The sequence below is a fragment of the Pleurodeles waltl genome, chromosome 9 (genome assembly GCF_031143425.1).
Source record: "Pleurodeles waltl isolate 20211129_DDA chromosome 9, aPleWal1.hap1.20221129, whole genome shotgun sequence".
NCBI lineage: Eukaryota > Metazoa > Chordata > Amphibia > Caudata > Salamandridae > Pleurodeles > Pleurodeles waltl.
The window spans coordinates 189740668-189759333 of NC_090448.1; positions in this window are offsets into that span (position 1 = coordinate 189740668).

An 18666-nucleotide genomic window follows, 5' to 3' on the forward strand; every position below is an offset into this window, starting at 1 on the left:
CAAGGGCCTAAATTTTGTTCCCACGCCTAAAATTGATTTATTTAAAACCCGAACAGAACTAGCAGGTCTGTTCCGTAAAATCCGCTTAAAGACTTTCTTTTTGGGCAAACATTTCGAGGCTCCTGAACGAAACACAGGACTACGCCCTAAGTCCACTTTCTGTCCAACCACTGGACAGATGCCCCCCGAGGTCCTGGCCTTTGAGAAATCAGTATCCCTAAAGGTAAACACACTTACCAGGAAAACTAACAAAACATACCATAACATGAGTATGGATGAGCTCTCAGCTCTGAAAGGTCTAACATCTGACCCTACGATAATCATCAAACCAGCAGACAAAGGTGGAGCAACGGTAATTTCTCCACAAAAAATGTATAGAGATGAGTGCGAACGTCTATTGCGTAACACCCATCATTACAAACGCTTATCTCGAGACCCCACCCCTGACATTCAAGATGAGATTTGTTTTCTCGTGATGAAAGGCATGGAGAATGACTGGATTACTCAACATGAAGCAGACTTCCTGGTACAGGCTAACCCTAGGATTCCCTATTTTTATGTTCTTCCTAAGGTGCATAAAGGGCAAATCCCCCCTCCAGGTAGGCCTATAGTATCCGGTATTGGCTCGGTTTTAGAACCCCTCTCTCAATTCGTGGATTTCTTCCTTCAGCCACTGGTTAAAAGAATTCCAACTTACCTTAAAGATACTGCGGATGTGTTAGTTTTACTAGACTCTGGGGGTGATTCTGACCCCGGAGGTCCTTGACCGCCGGGGCCAGGGTCGGCGGGAGCACCGCCAACAGGCTGGCGGTGCCCCGCAGGGCATTCTGACCGCAGCGGTTTGGCCGCAGTCAGATGCGGAAAACCGGCGTTCTCCCGCCGGTTTTCCGCTGCCCTGGGAATCCCCCATGGCGGCGCAGATTGCTGCCCCGCCATGGGGGATTCTGACAGCCCATACCGCCATCCTGTTCCTGGCGGTTCTCCCGCCAGGAACAGGATGGCGGTATGGGTTGTCGGGGGGCCCCTGGGGGCCCCTGCAGTGCCCATGCCAATGGCATGGGCACTGCAGGGGCCCCCGTAAGAGGGCCCAACTTTGTATTTCAGTGTCTGCATTGCAGACACTGAAATACGCGACGGGTGCCACTGCACCCGTCGCACTTTCCCACTCCGCCGGCTCAATTCTGAGCCGGCGTCCTCGTGGGAAGGGTCTTTTGCACTGGGCTGGAGGGCGGCCTTTTGGCGGTCGCCCGCCAGCCCAGTGCAAAAGCCAAAATACCCTCAGCGGTCTTTCGACCGCTGAGCGGTATTTTGGAGGGGGGAAGTCTTGCGGACGGCCTCCGCCGCCCGCCAGACTCAGAATGACCCCCTCTGTGTCTTTTGAAAAAACTAGAGAACTGTTGATCACCCTGAATGTGGAATCCCTTTACACCAACATTTCCCAGGAGGCCACTTTGCAGGTCATCAGCGATCTCTTGGAAGCCAATAGAGGAGAGTCATGCACGCCCCCTGACTTCATACTGGACCTGGCACATATGGCTCTCACGAGGAACTATTTCAAGTTCGAGGATAACTTTTTCTTGCAAATACAAGGAACATCCATGCGCAGCATATTTGCACCTAGCCTGGCATGCCTTTATGTCGACCACTTTGAGAGACAGGTGGTCAATCATGATGACAACCCGTTCCTCCAGCAGATTAAACTCTGGAAACGATATATAGATGATATCCTACTGGTCTGGACAGGTACTAGAGAGGAGGCTATGACTTTTGCAAGTTGGTTGAATGCAGCCAATCCTTTCCTGAACTTCACCATGACCATAGGTGACAACCGACTAGCATTTCTTGATTTACTCATCTATGAAAACAATGGGGCACTGGCCACAGAGGTTTATTATAAACCCAGAGACCGGAAATACCTGCTTCAATTTCAGAGCTTCCACCCAAGGTCCCTGAAGGAGAACCACCCTGTAGGTCAATTTCTACGTCTTCGACGGAATTGCTCCACCCTCACAGACTACCGTAAACATGCTGATAAACTGGCTATTAAGCTACAAACCAAAGACTACCCTACATATCTGGTGAAGAGAGCATATAAAAGAGCGCGCAATAACAACAGGGACCAACTATTGCAACCACGCGCTAGGACATCTGACACTGAACAAATAGTGTGTGTGACCACTTTTAACCCGCTCTCCAACAAGATTCAGAAAATCATTAAAGAGGAGTGGAAAATCCTCACATCTGGGGGTTTACCTTTTCAGCAGCCACTACATGCCTTTAGGAGAGCCGCAAACATAGGGGACATGGTTGTCCACACAAGACCCAAAGAAAAAATCCATTCCCTCACCACACAGACCACACTATGGGGTCTTCCACCACCAACAGGCCACTACCCATGTGGCAACTGTAGTGTCTGTTGTTTTACTCAAAAATCGACAACTATAGACCTAGACCTCAAGACTCCATGGGTACAAAAATCCCTAACCAACTGTAACAGCAAGAATGTGATCTACTTGATCAGATGTCCCTGTAACCTCAAATACGTGGGAATGACCTCGAGAAAGGTCGCCACTTGAATCTGTGAACATAGAAGTACGATCCGTTGTAAACGAGAAGCAACGAAATTGACTAACCACTTTCTTTTGAAAAAACATTCTGCAGATGACTTAAACTGGACGGTCATAGAGCAATTACCTCCGTCGACCTCTAATATGACACAGAGATTGCTCCAGACCGAACAACGTTGGGTCTGGAGATTACACACGGACACCGACGGTCTTAATGACGAGATCCCCTGGTTCACACTCAATAAATGAGTCCTTTTACAAATCTATGAGTCCTCCAATCCTTCCTCCTCTTCCCGTGCTTTCCTTGCTTTCCCCCACGCCTCTCTTTCCTTGACCCCAAGCACTTGTTCTTCCCCCACCTGGCTTCACTTCCTTCCCCTTCCCCTTTTCTGTTTCCAATCCTTCGACTCCCCTGTTCCCCTGCTCTTCTCTCTCACCCCGTTTGTCTAACCCTCTACCTCGTCTCCTCTTCCTGCACTCCCTTTACCTTTGCTCTTTCCTTTCTTCTTCTTTTCCATTATCCCCTTCCTTGTCCCCTGACACCACCACCCTACCCTCATTCCGCTCTCTAGACCTCTCCCTTTCGTCTCTCTCTTCGCTCTCTCTTTATTAATTATAATTTTTTTCTCTATCCTCTTTTCCTTTCCGCTGTTTCCTTCTTCTCCCCTCTTCCCCACACCTCGTACCACCCCTCCTTTGTTCCACTCTCTCTACCTCCCCACCCCCCCTTGTTTCCCCCCACGTTCCTTTTACCTGCTCTCTCCAACTTTCTCTCTCTCTCATGATTTTCCTCTTCCTTTTCTCCTTCATCCTTTCTTTTCTTTCTTTTTTCTCCCCCCCTCATTACTCTCTTTTGCCCTCCCCCATGCCCCCCTGTTCCCTTCCCAGTTGTCACACCCTCCCTCCCCTCTCCGTCCCCCCTCCCTCTTCTGTCCCCCGCTTTTTCTTGTTTCCCCCCCCTCTCTGCTCCTGGCCCCTTTCTCTCCTTTATTTCTTCCTTTCCTCAGTCTATTTTCCTTCCTTTCCTCGCACCGGGTCACGGGACCGCTGGGAACTACATTTCCCAGCGGCCCCGCACGGAGCGCGAGGCTTCCGGTTGTGACGCTCGGGCCGGAGACTTCCTGCCCGGGCCCCACCCGAGCACTCGCACGCATCCATGCCGGTGCCTCGGCTCCGCTGGGGCGACCGTAATGACGGCGACCACATCGAGGCTAGAAACTCACCTAAAGGCCCGCGGCGGTGATTCACTGCACATAATCTCTAATTACCACGCTAATAGGGCGCACCTGGAACATCAAGCAGCCTTAAAAAGACCGTTTTCCTTCAGCCACTTGATCCAAGCGGTCCAAGGAGAGGACGGTATAGGCGCACGGCGAGCGCCCCCTTTGATGTAGTGAGTGACTGAATGGATCACATGCAGCACAGATAAGACTTCTCTTATTCCTCTCCCCCCTTCCCTTCATTATTTTTTACTTTCTATCTGTTTTTCGACTACTAATTGTAGCCATCCCTTGTTACTACTTTACTCATTATGCAGTATCTTTTTATTTAATAATGACAGTGGGTTCCTAGTGGGAACACCGCCGCTAGTCCTGTTCTCCCCTACATGTGTACTGGTTACACCTGTTCCCTTCCCTTCCTCAATTTGTCTCTGTGTCCATCTCTTTCTGTGTTTCTCCTTAGTGTTTGACTATAAGGGGACACTCCCCCTCCTGGATACCAGAGGCCAGTAGCCTCTATGAAAGGGTAAGAGTTGTAATTCCCTCCAGTGGTAGGACTGTCCACATGTATAGTTAGATGTACCCACTTGGTCACTCTACGCATGAATATTGCCTATTATGAACATATGTGTTATGTGCATGAATGCATCCCCTTGACACGTGTGTAGTTGGTTGGTTTTTGCAGTGTCGTGTGCCACTATTGCTCTAATTGTTTGTTTATCCCCCATGGGCCGCCTCAAGGTAACTCATTGGGTAAGGTAGACCTTTTACTTCACACTCTTTGACCTTTACATAGAGTAAATTTCCTCCAACGTGAGACGTAGGGATCCTGGGCCCTGACGAATGCCCCGAGACCTCTATTGGCTCACTTCTGAGGGCAGAAACATGTTGGCTATTAGTTAGGTGACCCTGTGAGTCCTTATCCTCACAGAGGTGTCCCAACTCCTGTTTTAACTACACCAATCAGACACCACCATTAAATTTGTCACTCCTTACAGGTGTCTGCTTAGGTGTTTTTAATTTTTTCACTAGATTAGCTGGATCCCGATCTTTCCAGAAACAAGTTTATTTACGCACTCCCTCCTGTTCCTTTAACAGTGAGGTTGAGTCCGCCCAGGTGGCACTCTCCTACCTGGGTGGGTCTAGGTGGTCAAATGATGAAGCATGACACTATATAGTGTGTGAGACCACCTAGTCCGTAATAGGAACTCCCCCCGGTTTCTCTCCCCGCGCATGCACTCTGCAGTTACTTACTGACATTTCACTGACATTACCTTTCCAAATAGGAACACGTACAACCTAGGGCTACGCTGGTACCCGCGACGCCCTCTTTAGAGAACCCCATACTTTCTTGTGTACTTTGAGTTATAGAAATAGGGAGCTAAGTACGGTGGGTTCCTCCATATTTGTCCCTCCTTCTCCCTCATCCTCTCTCTATGTGTATTGATAGTTGAGCAGCTGTTTAGCTGCGAGAGTCCGTTCTAGTGAGCAATTTTTGGCTCTTTCTTTCCAGGCTCACACGCCGACACTAAGGTTCTTCGTCTTTCTAGGCTATTAAACCACCCCCCCTTTCCCCCCCCCCAATTTTTTTTAACTCCTTTTCTCCCCCATCACTTCCCCACACCATTGTTCTTCCTTTCCCCAGTATGGCAGAAGGACTCTCTTTCAGTGATGAGGATTTGACAGCCATTCTGTCAGCCCCTTCACTTCTTGGTGATACAACCCTCTCCAAATGTTTGTCCCAGCTGGACGACTGGGACACACTAGTAGAACTAAAACGATCATATGTCAAAACTATTCTCCACGGAGCCGTTCTAACCCGAATACCTCTGCAGCAATACAGCACCCAATGGGCTGTTGGTCACCAATGCCCCATGTATATCCCTTGAAGATCTGGAATTTAGAAAAGATTGGGCTTTAATAGCATGTAATAGGAACTCCCCCCGGTTTCTCTCCCCGCGCATGCACTCTTCAGTTACTTACTGACATTTCACTGACATTACCTTTCCAAATAGGAACACGTACAACCTAGGTCTACGCTGGTACCCGCGACGCCCTCTTTAGAGAACCCCGTACTTTCTTGTGTACTTTGAGTTATAGAAATAGGGAGCTAAGTATGGTGGGTTCCTCTATATTTGTCCCTCCTTCTCCCTCATCCTCTCTCTATGTGTATTGATAGGTGACAAATCCCCCTTTGAAGGCTCTTTAGGGTCTCCTGGGTGCTTCTTCAGATTTGGATTGCAACACTCCAGCAGGAATCCTCTGCATCATTTACTTCATCTTCTACCGACGGAATTGCAGCTGAACCCTCCAGGGACTCTACAAACTGCAACAAAGAAGCAAAGACGACTTCTGCAACATTGTAACTTCAGCTCCTGCCAGCAACTGCAACTGTTTCAAGTTTGTGTATCCTCCGAGGACTGCCTGTCTTCAGACTACACCAGATGAACCAAAGGACTCTCCCGTGGAGTCATGGGGTCACTTCCCTGCTTCAGGAGGCACCTCTCTGCAGTGACGAACGGTGGCGTGGGTCCCCTCTCTAGATGAGGAGCGCGTATCCAGCAACACAGGTGGTGGACTAAAGTGAACCCGACTTTGGTGGAGGTAAGGGCTTGCCTCCCCATGCAAGACTGTACCCCTATGCACTGCATGAATTGCAGTTGCCAAGGCTTATGTGCGACCTTCCAAGAAGTTCTTCATGCACAGCACAGCTTATGCCATCAGTACTCCATTCTGAGACGCCCAGCTTCCTGAGTGGTTCTTCGGCGGTGAGGGTGTTGGGCTGCATAGATCTCCATTTGCACCTTCTTTGTCCCCATCCTGTGGGACTCCTGTGTGCACTGACTGGTCCTCTGAGCCCCCTCTGCCTCCCCCTCTTGGGTAGAGGTCATCAGGTCCCTCCTGGTCCCTGGCAGCGCCATTTTCCGCTAAATGTGAACTGTGTGTGTGCCAAGGCTTGTTGGCGGAATCCAGTGACGCAAACCAGACTGCAATCATCCATCTGGTGTGGCACATCTTCTGCACCAGCAGGAACCCCCATCCATCCATCTTCTTGGGTGCATAACTGACTTTGTCTTCTCACCAGTAGCTCTTCTTTTGCACCTTCCTCTGGGTTAGCAGGTGCTCCTGTTCTCCCTGGACTCTTCAGTGCTTTTTGGACTAGGTCCCCTTCTTACACAGGCCTTCAGGCCTTCAGGTCCAAGAATACATTGTTGGTGTCTTGCAGTTTCTGCTGGTTGTTGCTTGATCTTCTATCATAACTTCTTGTGTGTTTCAGGAAAGGTACTGTTAGTTACTCCTGTTTTCCTGTTTTCCTGGGCTCTGGGTTGGGGTCTACTACTTACCTTTGGTGTTTTCACTCCGAGTGCCCCTCTACACACTACACCTGCCTAGATGTGAAACCGACTTTTGCATTTCATTATTATAGTATATGGTTTGTGTTCACCCTAGGCCCATTGCAACCCATGGTAATTTCCACTATTTGTACTGTCTTAGCTGAGTGTGCATGGGTTATCATTTTATGTTAGTAAAGTTCCCAATAGGTTAGCAGAGCCAGAAAACAGTCTCAGGTATAACTTAGTGTTAATTATTTTCACTATTCATGACTAACTGTAAGGTTGGAATTAGTGGAGAACATTTTAGCCATGCACAAATTTATTATTATGATAAGTTTTAGTTTAGACAAGCATTTCATGTTTTTGTGAGTCTCTATGTAATACAGTGAGTATGTGTAGGAGGCTGGCCTGGCTTATAGTAGGTACATTGTGGTACTTACACCTTGTGCCTGGTCCAGTTATCCCTTATTAGTAGGTTAGAGGTGTTCTAGCAGCTTAGGCTGATAGAGGTAGCTATAGCAGAGCAGCTTAGGATGAACTAGGAGACATGCAAACCTCCTACAATACCACTTATATCACTTAGTACTATATCATAAGAAAACACAATACTCAGAGTTACTAAAAATAAAGGTACTTTATTTTAGTAACAATATGCCAAAAGCATCTCAGAGGATTTAATCCCTTAGGAGGTAAGTAATATACACAAAATATACACACATAAACCAAATCAGGTAAGTAAACAGTTAGAAAAGTAGTGCAAACACTGTAGAACACACTAGAATGCAATAGGGAGAAATAGGCCTAGGGGCAACACAAACCATATACTCCAAAAGTGGAATGCGAACCACGAATGGACCCCAAACCTAGTGTAGTATGTAGAGGGTCGCTGGGAGTATAAGAAAACACTAAGGGCGTCCAAGATACCCCACCCCAAGACCCTGAGAAGTAGGAGTAAAGTTACCCTACTACTCCAGAATGACAGTAAAGTCGAGATAGGGTATTCTGCAAGGACAGCAAATGACTGCAAAGCACTGAAGACAGATTCCTGGACCTGAGGACCTGTAAAGAAAGGGGATCAAGTCCAAGAGTCATGCAAGTGTCCTGGGGGGGGGGAGGAACCCACTAAACCCCGGATGAAGGTGCAAAAGGGCTGCCTCTGGGTGGAAGAAGCCAAAGATTCTGCAACAACAGAAGGTGCCAGGAACTTTTCCTTTGGTCAGAAGATGTCCCACGGCGTGCTGGAGGATGCAGAGTTGTTTCCACGCAGAAAGACTGCAAACAAGCCTTGCTATCTGCAAGAGACGCGGTTGAAGGTTTTGGGTGCTGCCAGGGCCCAGGAAGGACCAGGAGGTCGCCCCTTGGAGGAGGAGACAGAGGGGGCGCTCAGCAACATGGATAGCCCACGCAGAAGCAGGCAGCACCCACAGAAGCACCTGAACAGGCACTTAGAAGATCTTAGGACAACGTCGCCTCAGAGCAACAAAGGAGGGTCCCACGACGTCGGAGTCCAACTCAGTGAGTTGGGCAGTGCAGGACGGCGTGCTGAGGACCTGGGCTAGGCTGTGCACAAAGGAAGTCTTGCAAAAGTGTACAGAAGCCCGAGTAGCTGCAGTACACATGTTTACTGTTTGGTGTGGGGAGCAAGGACTTATCGCCACCAAATTTGGACAGAAGGGCCACTGGACTGTCGAAGACACTTGGACCCAGCTCCTGTGATCCAGGGACCATGCTTGCCAGGATGAGAGGGGCCCCAGAGGACCGGTGATGCAGAAGTTTGGTTAGTGGAGCACACAAAATAATCAACTGTATAAACAATTCAAAGACCAATTAAGTCTTAGAAACACAATTAAGAATTTTCAATTATTTTTACAAAAACATAATAAAAAAAGTTAGCTACAATGGTAGTTAGTTCTCTAAACATAATCTACAAAACATAATTATATATAAATACATACACATTTTTATTATAAAGAACGCAGAAAGTAAAAACAATTCATAACAAATAGTGATGCACTAATGATACTAAATATGATGAGCATAGAACATCAGCCGACACGTGTTTCGTCCAAACTGGACTTGTTCAATGCTGATAAATTATAATAAAAGACAATCAATTACAAATACACATATGACAATCACAGAAATATATTATTTCTTAATATAAAAACTCACCAAATCACCTCCAATCACCAAAGATGTGAAGTGACCAAAAAAGTGGGCAAAGAGAACCAACACCAAATACCCATTATCAAAACTATAAAATGTTATCATAAAAAGATTGATTAATCACCATGAATATAGCCAGATATTAAGGCAAGAAAAGATATGAGTATTTTTTTTCGAAAAAAAATATAAATCATGCAAAGAATATGAGGTCAGGAGAAGCCCTAAATCGTTGGAAGAGGATATACCCCAAATGCCAGGTAATCACCTCAGTGGATATGCTCCCTAATTTTATAGATATGTACCTTAATCATTCATATATCCCCCAGTCTCACAATCCCCGGTGGGAATACCAAGAAAAAAGAGAACCAAATTATTTTCTTTGACTCTGAATAAGTCAGTATATTTTTCCCAAAGATTATAGTTTCTTACTGACCTGGATACAGTACAACTTATAAATAGATTCTTCATATTGGGCCCGCATCCAATTCTTTAATTTTGCTCTAACTTCCTGGTCTCAAAAGAGTGACGATAAATTCCCATGTGCCTCACATGCAATACCCTTGGTACCTAGGTACCATATACTAGGGAATTATAAGGGTGTTCCAGTGTGCCAATCAGAATTGGTAAAAATGGTCACTAGCCTGCAGTGACAATTTTAAAGACAGAGAAAGCATAAACACTGAGGTTCTGGTTAGCAGAGCATCAGCGACACAGTTAGGCACCACAGGGAACACATTCAGGCCACAAACCATGAGCACTGGGGCCCTGGCTAGCAGGATCCCATTGAGACAGGCAAAAACAAACTGACACACAAGTAAAAATGGGGGTAACATGCCAGGCAAGATGGTGCTTTCATACAGTACTACATCAGCATCCACTACCAGCATCATCTCCACACCAAGTAGAACACACACCTCAGTGGCAGACACCGCTACAACATCCATGCACACGTCCCCTGTTTCCTCACCCACCGTGTCTGTCCCCCCTCTTAAGGTACATAAACACAAGCACTCAGACACCCAACAGCCATCCACCTCACAACAGCATAGAAGCCATGCACCTGCTCCCAAATCCAGCAGGCAGACACCTCCAACAACCACTCCCTCATCCTCCAATCCCATTCCTTCTCCCTCTTTCCACCTCATTGTCCCTAATAAACTATTCCTTTCCACCATTGACCTCTTCCCTACCCGTCACCTTCCCGTCCTGCATGTATGGCCAGGCTATCATGAACCCAGCCAAGCACCTCAACAGCACAGTCCACGGGCCTAGTTCCATCTGCACCTACTTGTGGTGGAAAGGATACTGAAGGGGAAGGAGCCTGCACCACCAGGCAAAAAGGCCAAGGATCCTGAACCAGCAAGCAAGCAGGGCAAGGAGCCTGCACCAATAGGCAAGAAGGGCAAGGAGCCTGCCCCAGCATGAAAGAAGGTGAAGGAGCCTGCACCTGCCACTCGAAAGGGCAAGGAGCCTGCTGCAGCAGGCAAGAAGGACCAGGAGCCTGCACCAGCAGCTGTCACGGAGCCCCCACCAACAAGCATGGTTTTGCATCCATCTGAGGGAGCAGGGGATGTTCAGGAGCCTTCCACCACCACCAGCACAGGACAACCATCCGAAGGTGTGGTGCAGAGGATGTGCAGGAGCCTCCCACCAGCAGCACCACAGTGCAACCATCCGAGGGTGCAGGAGATTTGCAAGAGTGACCACCACCAGGACTACGACAGTGCAGCTGTCACCGCCGGCAGATGCAATGTGATCCTGCCTCCATGGGCTGCTGTGCGGCCTGTCTACTCCAGAACCAGTGGGCAAGACACCCACTCGAGAGACTGTGGCCCATCTCTCCCCAGGACAAGGCACAGGGCATGTTGCTCCCTCCAGAACCAGTGGGCAAGACACCCACTTGAGAGACTGTGGCCCATCACTCCCCAGGACAAAGCACAGGGCATGTTGCCCCCTCCAGAACCAGTCGGCAAGACACCCACTTGAGAGACTTTGGTCCATCATTCCCCTGGACAAAGCTCAGAGCATGTTGTCCCCTCCAGAACTAGTGGGCAAGACACCCACTTGAGAGACTGTGGCCTTGCATTCCCCAGGACTAGGCACAGGGCATGTTGCCCCCTCCAGAACCAGTGGGCAAGTCACCGACTTGAGAGACTAAAGCCTTGCACATGCCCAGGACCAAGCACAGGGCATGTTGCCCCCTCTAGATCTAGTGGTCTTGTTTCCGCACCCGGATGAGGTGCCCCCACTTCCGCTGAGGTGCCTGCCTATTTGCCGACTGATGCCCCTGAAGTGTTCTCTCCATATTGATGCAGCTAACAAGTGGGGCCATAGACTTTGCTCTGTGGCCATGTGGCCCACGCGAACTCAGGACTGGGCAGTGTCCCTTTTTCTGTACATATGTAGATATCTGTAACATTGGCTAAGTTATTTTTATACTGTTTTGATATTATTACACTCACTTTGGTAAATTTGTGTTGTCCTTGCATTATTTATCCGATTTAGTGGGATTAACTTGCTTTCTTGTGCATCCGGTTGTGTGTATGGGGTATGTGTGGTGCGTGTGTGTGTCACTCTCTACCCCCCCTTGTGTGCTAGACGGCTGTTCCCACCGTCGTTGTTTGTGGTGAAGCAGAACGTAGAATATCATCGGAAATACATGCAGTTAGGTTCCATGGTGGTGTGGTTGTTCCCTGTCTCTCCAATGGTGAGTCCTTTCACTTCTGTGCTGTTTCGACCAGGCTTCTGATGTCGCTGGTACAGCCCCGGAAAGGTGGCAGTTTGCAGGGTCTTAATATGGTGGGCAGAACTTTGACTTCCGTCTGGCTGTAGGCGGCTACCGCCGTGGTGGCCGTTGTTTCCGCCCTGGCGGTCAGTGTGGTACATTGGCTTTCTTTCTGAGATAATTCCACCATGGTCATAATTTGGCGGTAAGTACCGCCGGCCTGTTGGCGATATTACGGCCACTTTATTACTGACTGCCAGGGAAGTAATGAGGGCCTATGCCTTTCTCTGAGGCCACCTCTGGAGTCATGGGAACTCCCTATGAGAACCTGACTTTCAAAGTTCTAAGGGGGTTTTGCTTAGAGAGAAGCTTAGAGGTAGGGACGAACCCTAATATGAATTTCCTTTTAAGTCTCCTTCTCGAGGATGACCAAGAACAGTCTGGTAACCAGGAGGAGGAGAGGGAGGGAGTTCTAACCCTTTCGAATCATGGGAACAGCCTGAGGATTCAGGGGAGGGGCCTTCAAAAAATCTTACCCCTGGCAAACCATCTAGTGTAGCTGGAAGTAGGAGGGGTTCACATAGAGGTAGAGCTCTCTTCACACCTAGAGGTCAGGTCACTAGGGTTATCAGAGCTATGGAAAGATCTGCCTCTGCACATTCCAATGTCTTCTCAGTTTCTGAGGGGTCCCACACATCCAATCCAGGGGATGACTCCATAGACAGGAAGCTCAGAAAGCTGAGATTGGGGGGGCAAAGCTGAGGCAGCAACAGTAACAGCTGGCCCTAGATAGGGAGGCCTTAGCTGTGGAAAGCGAAAGGCAGGGGCAAGGGTTAGTTCCTCGCAGTGGCAGCAGCAACAGCAGTTTCAGGAGTTATGATGTTAGGGACAATACCTGTGATTCCTGGAACTTGCACAAAATTGTTCCCCTTTATAAGGAGGGAGATTATATTTACAAATGGTTTGCTGCACTTGAGAGGGCCTGTAAAGTACAGAGGGTCCCTCAGATGCAGCGGGCTACTATTCTGTGGTTGTCCTCTTCTTGTAGAGGGAGAGATAGACTTCTCACCAAGAGGGAGGAAGATTCATATAATGACAATATTTTGAAGACAGCACTCTTGGATGGATTTGGCTTAACCACAGGAGAATACAGAATTAAGCTAAGAGAAACCAGAAAAGAGTCATCACAAGATTGGATAGACTTTGTGTACTGTTCAGTGAAGACTTTAGAAGGTTGGTTACAAGGCAGCAAAGTGTCTGAGTATGAGGGTCTTTATAATCTGATTATGAGAGAGCATATTCTTAACAATTGTGCGTCTGATGTGTTGCACTAGTATTTGGTAGACTCAGATCTGACCTCTCCCTAAGAATTGCAAAAGAAAGCAGATGAATGGGTCAAAACAAGAGTGAGCAGAAAAGCTCATACAGGAGGTGACAAGGACAAAAAGAAGGATGGTAAGTCACATGATAAGGGTGGGGACAAAGATAAAAAGTCAGAGTCTTCATCAGACCCACAAAATTGTCTTGGGGTAGACACAAATCCTCTTCCAACCATCAGAAAAACGCCTTAGTGGTACATGTGTAATAACTAAGGCCATTGGGCAAGTGATCCCACTTGTCCCAAGAAAAATACCAAAGCTCCCACCACCACAACCCTAACTGCTTCCACTAGTGCCCCTGGTAATAGCAGTGGTGGTGGGAAAAACACTACAAATAACCAGTCCAAGGTTGTAGCTGCGTTCACTTTGGGTAATGTAGTGGGGGTTGGTTTAGTTAGGGAAACCACTGAGGCTGTTTTAGTATCAGATGGTGGCATTGACCTTGCCACCTTTATTGCTTTTCCCCTTAATATGGATAAGTACAAGCAAAAACCCTTAATCAATGGTGTTCAGGTTGATGCCCACGTGGACACAGATGCCAGTGTCACTATGGTGATGGAGGAACTGGTATCCCCTGAGCAACACCTACCTGGTCATCAGTACCAAGTGACTGACCATATTAACACTGTTAGTCACCCCATGGCTGTTGTGAATCTCAACTGTGGGGAGTTACTGGTCCAAATAAAGGTGTGGTATCCACCAATCTACCTGTAGAATGTTTACTGAGCAATGATTTGGAGAATTCAGCTTGAGGTGAAGTGGAATTGGAGGCTCATGCAGCAATGCTTGGCATTCCAGGGCACATCTTTGATCTTGCCAGGGCTCAGGCCAAGAAGCAAAGAGGACAGGGACACTTGGATTCTGGAACAATGGACTAGGTGCTCCCAAAAACCTGGGTAGAACCTACACCAGAGGATGTCCAAGCTGACACAGCTGAGCTTTTGGGTGTAGGGGGGCCTGTCAGGGAGGAGTTGAGAGTGGCACTGCAGACCTATCCGACACTAGAGGTTTTGAGACAGCAAGCTGCCAAACAAGAAGCGGGGGGATCAGTGACTCTCACAAGGTGTATTGAGAGGAGACTGGTCATCCCTTACTGTATAGGGAATTCCTCCTAGCACTGGCACATGACATTCCCCTTGCTGGACATTTGGGGCAGAGCAAGACCTGGAACAGACTGGTCCCTCACTTTCACTGGCCTCATATTTCAGAGGACACAAAAGTGGTTGGGTGCCTTTTGAAAGGGTAGGGGTTGACATGGTTATCTCCCTTGACCCTCCTAATGCTTCTGGCAATAGATTCATCTTGGTGGTAGTGGACCATGGCACTAGATATCCAGAAGCCATATACATCTCCTGCAGTGGCAAAGGCACTAGTTGGAATATTTTCCAGGGTGGTCTTCCCTAAGGAGGCAGTATGAGACAGGGGTAGTAACTTCATGTATGCATACTTGAAGACAAGATGGAAAGAATGTGGTGTAACAGACAAATTCACCACATCTTACCACCATCAGTCAAATGGATTGTGTAGGAGGCTGGCCTGGTTTGTAGTGGGTACCTAAGGTGCTTCCACCTTATACCAGGTCCAGCTATCTCTTATTAGTGAAATGTAGGCAGTGTCTAGCAGCTTAGGCTGTCTAGGGGTAGCTGTAGAAGAACAGCCAAGGCTGAAATAGGAGACATGCAAAGCTATTGCAATACCACTATAGTCACAAAGTACTTATACACAATAAAAGACAATACTCAGTATTACCAAAAATAAAGGCACATTATTTTAGTGACACAAGACCAAAAATATCTTAGAGGCACTACTCCTTCTGGAGGTAAGTATTCTACACTATATATACACTAGCAAATAGTACGAAAGTATCATCTTTCTTAGCATGTTATCCCCAATTTTACCTGCATGTCAGTATGTGTCAGTGGGATCCTGCTGGTCAGGAAGCCAGTAATCAGTGTGCCAATTTCAATTGGCACACTGGACCCCCCTTATAAGTCCCTAGTATATGGTGTCGCGTAGGCTCTCATTATCCTAATGAGACTACTGGATTTTGAGCAGCAAGATCGTTCACGGTGTGGGGGACTGAGTTTGACCCACAGTGGATGACACTTGTCACTCTAAATCCGGGTTTGCTCCAGCTAACTAGCAGTGCCTCATCTCTCCCAAATGGAAGAGATAATTGGGCAGTCGAGCGCATGACATCTTAGTACTTCCCAGGGAAGTCGTGGTCACTCAGGTCACAACAACTTCTCCTGCCCAGGCTCCTGCCACCTCCCAGCGAAACCAGCAAAACCGTAAGTAGTCCCCCCGCCCAGCCCCTCGCCCAGCCCCCGTCACTCACCTCTGTTTTTCTGCACTTCTGTCTTCTGCTCTGTCCTCCAACTTTTTCTTGTACCTCTGCTGTCCTCCCTCTGTCCATCTCCCTTCGCTTTCTGCTCCTCCCTCTGGTAGCCACCTTCCGCTCTTCCTCTGGGTCCCGCTCCTCTTCCTCACCGCATTTTCTTCGTACTCTGCTCTTCCTCCGTGTTCTTCTCTTCTCCTCTTCCTCACAGCGTTTTTTTTGTACTCTGCTCTTCCTCTGTGTTCTTCTCTTCAGTTCTCTTCTTCCTCACTGCATTTTCTTCCTGCTCTGCTCTTCCTCCGTGTTCTTCTCTTCTCTTCTCCTCTTCCTCACCGCGTTTTCCTCGTGCTCTGCTCTTCTTCCGTGTTCTTCTCCTCCTCTGCACTCCATCCTCCGTGTTCTTTCTTCTTCTGTGTTCTTCTGTGTTTCTTCTCCTCTTCTGCACTCCATCCTGCGTGTTCTTTTTTCTTCTGTGTTTCTTCTCCTCTTCTGCACTCCAGCCTGCGTGTTCTTTCTTCTTCTGTGTTCTTCTCCTCTTCTGCACTCCATCCGGTGTGTTCTTTCTTCTTCTGTGTTCTTCTCCTCTTCTGCACTCCATCCGGAGTGTTCTTTCTTCTTCTGTGTCCTTCTCCTCATCTGCACTCCATCCAGCGTGTTCTTTCTTCTTCTGTGTTCTTCTCCTCTTCTGCACTCCATCCGGCGTGTTCTTTATTCTTCTGTGTTCTTCTGTGTTCTTCTCCTCTTCTTCTGTACTCTTCTCTCCTCTTCCTCTGGGCTCTTCTCTTCTTTTCTTCTTTTCTTTTGACTCCTCTCCTCCACTTCCTCTGGGCTCCTTTCTTCTTTTCTTCTGACTCATCTCCTCCGCTTCTTCTGGGTTCCTCTCTTCTTTTCTTCTGACTCCTCTCATCCGCTTCTTCTGGGCTCTTCTCTTCTTTTCTTCTGACTCCTCTCCTCCACTGTAATCCATCTCCTCCCTTCCCTATCTTCTTTCCCTTCCCCTCTATCTGACCCCCCCGCCCTCTGCTTTCCCGCCGCCACCACCCGCTCGGCCCCACCTCCCCTGCTCCCATTCGTCGCCCCCCTCCCGCCTCCTTCTTCCCGCCCCCAGCTGACCCCTCCTCCCACCCTCCTCCCTCTTATGGCGGCTGCTGCGCGGCAGAGTCAGCGACCCTTGACCCTAGGGTAGGTCGCTTCCCCCGCCGCTGCAGCTCCACCTGCCCAGGCTCCTGCCACCTCCCAGCGAAACCAGCAAAACCGTAAGTACTCCCCCCGCCCAGCCCCACGTCACTCACCTCTGTTTTTCTGCACTTCTGTCTTCTGCTCTTTCCTCCAACTTTTTCTTCGTACCTCTGCTGTCCTCCCTCTGTCCATCTCCCTTTGCTTTCTGCTCCTCCCTCTGGTAGCCACCTTTCTCCGGTTCTGCTCTTCTCCTGTGTTCTTCTCTTCCTCCTCACTGCACTTTCCTCGTGTTCCACTCTTCCTCTGGGTCCCACTCCTCTTCCTCACCGCATTTTCTTCCTGCTCTGCTCTTCCTCCGTGTTCTTCTCTTCTCTTCTCCTCTTCCTCACCGCGTTTTCCTCGTGCTCTGCTCTTCCTCTGTGTTCTTCTCTTCTGTTCTCTTCTTCCTCACCGCATTTTCTTCCTGCTCTGCTCTTCCTCCGTGTTCTTCTCTTCTCTTCTCCTCTTCCTCACCGTGTTTTCCTCGTGCTCTGCTCTTCCTCCGTGTTCTTCTCCTCTTCTGCACTCCATCCTGAGTGTTCTTTTCTTCTTCTGTGTTCTTCTGTGTTTCTCCTCCTCTTCTTCACTCCATCCTGCGTGTTATTTCTTCTTCTGTGTTTCTTCTCCTCTTCTGCACTCCAGCCTGCGTGTTCTTTCTTCTTCTGTGTTCTTCTCCTCTTCTGCACTCCATACGGCATGTTCTTTCTTCTTCTGTGTTCTTCTCCTCTTCTGCACTCCATCCGGCGTGTTCTTTCTTCTTCTGTGTTCTTCTCCTCTTCTGCACTCCATCCGGCGTGTTCTTTCTTCTTTTGTGTTCTTCTCCTCTTCTGCACTCCATCCTGCGTGTTTTTTCTTCTTCTGTGTTCTTCTGTGTTCTTCTTCTGTACTCTTCTCTCCTCTTTCTCTGGGCTCTTCTCTTCTTTTCTTCTTTTCTTCTGACTCCTCTCCTCCGCTTCCTCTGGGCTCTTTTCTTCTTTTCTTCTGACTCCTCTCCTCCGCTTCTTCTGGGTTCTTCTCTTCTTTTCTAATGACTCCTCTCCTCCGCTTCTTCTGGGCTCCTCTCTTCTTTTCTTCTGACTCCTCTCCTCCTCTGTAATCCATCTCCTCCCTTCCCTATCTTCTTTCCCTTCCCCTCTATCTTACCCCCCGCCCTCTGCTTTCCTGCCGCCACCACCCGCTCGGCCCCGCCCCCCCCTGCTCCCATTCGTCGCCCCCCTCCCGCCCCCAGCTGACCCCTCCTCCCCCCTCCTCCCTCTAATGGTGGCCGCTGTGCAGCCGCGCCGCTGGCGCGCCAAAGGCAAGCCCGTCTGCACCCGTCCGCGCCTGGACCGCGCCCAGCGCCATGACCCCTGGCTCCCAGCCCTCCCAAACCCCGCAGCACCGCTACGACCCCACCTCCCTCCACGCACTCAACCCGGGACGCTCCAGGATCCTGCTTCCAAGCCAACCCGAAACGCACTCATGGACCCTTCGCATGCCTTACCTGCAAACACACCTTCCACCGCGACTGCACCCCGCCCTCCAGCCCACGCGCCAATAACCATCTCAAATGCATCCTCCTCAACCCACACTCTGTCCACAAGCACGCCATTGAACTATGGGACCTCCTGGACTCCACCGCACCGGACGTTGCCTTCATCACTGAGACCTGGGTGAACGCCTCCTCTACCCCAACATCGCCATAGCCATCCCTGACGGCTACAAGATCACCAGGAGAT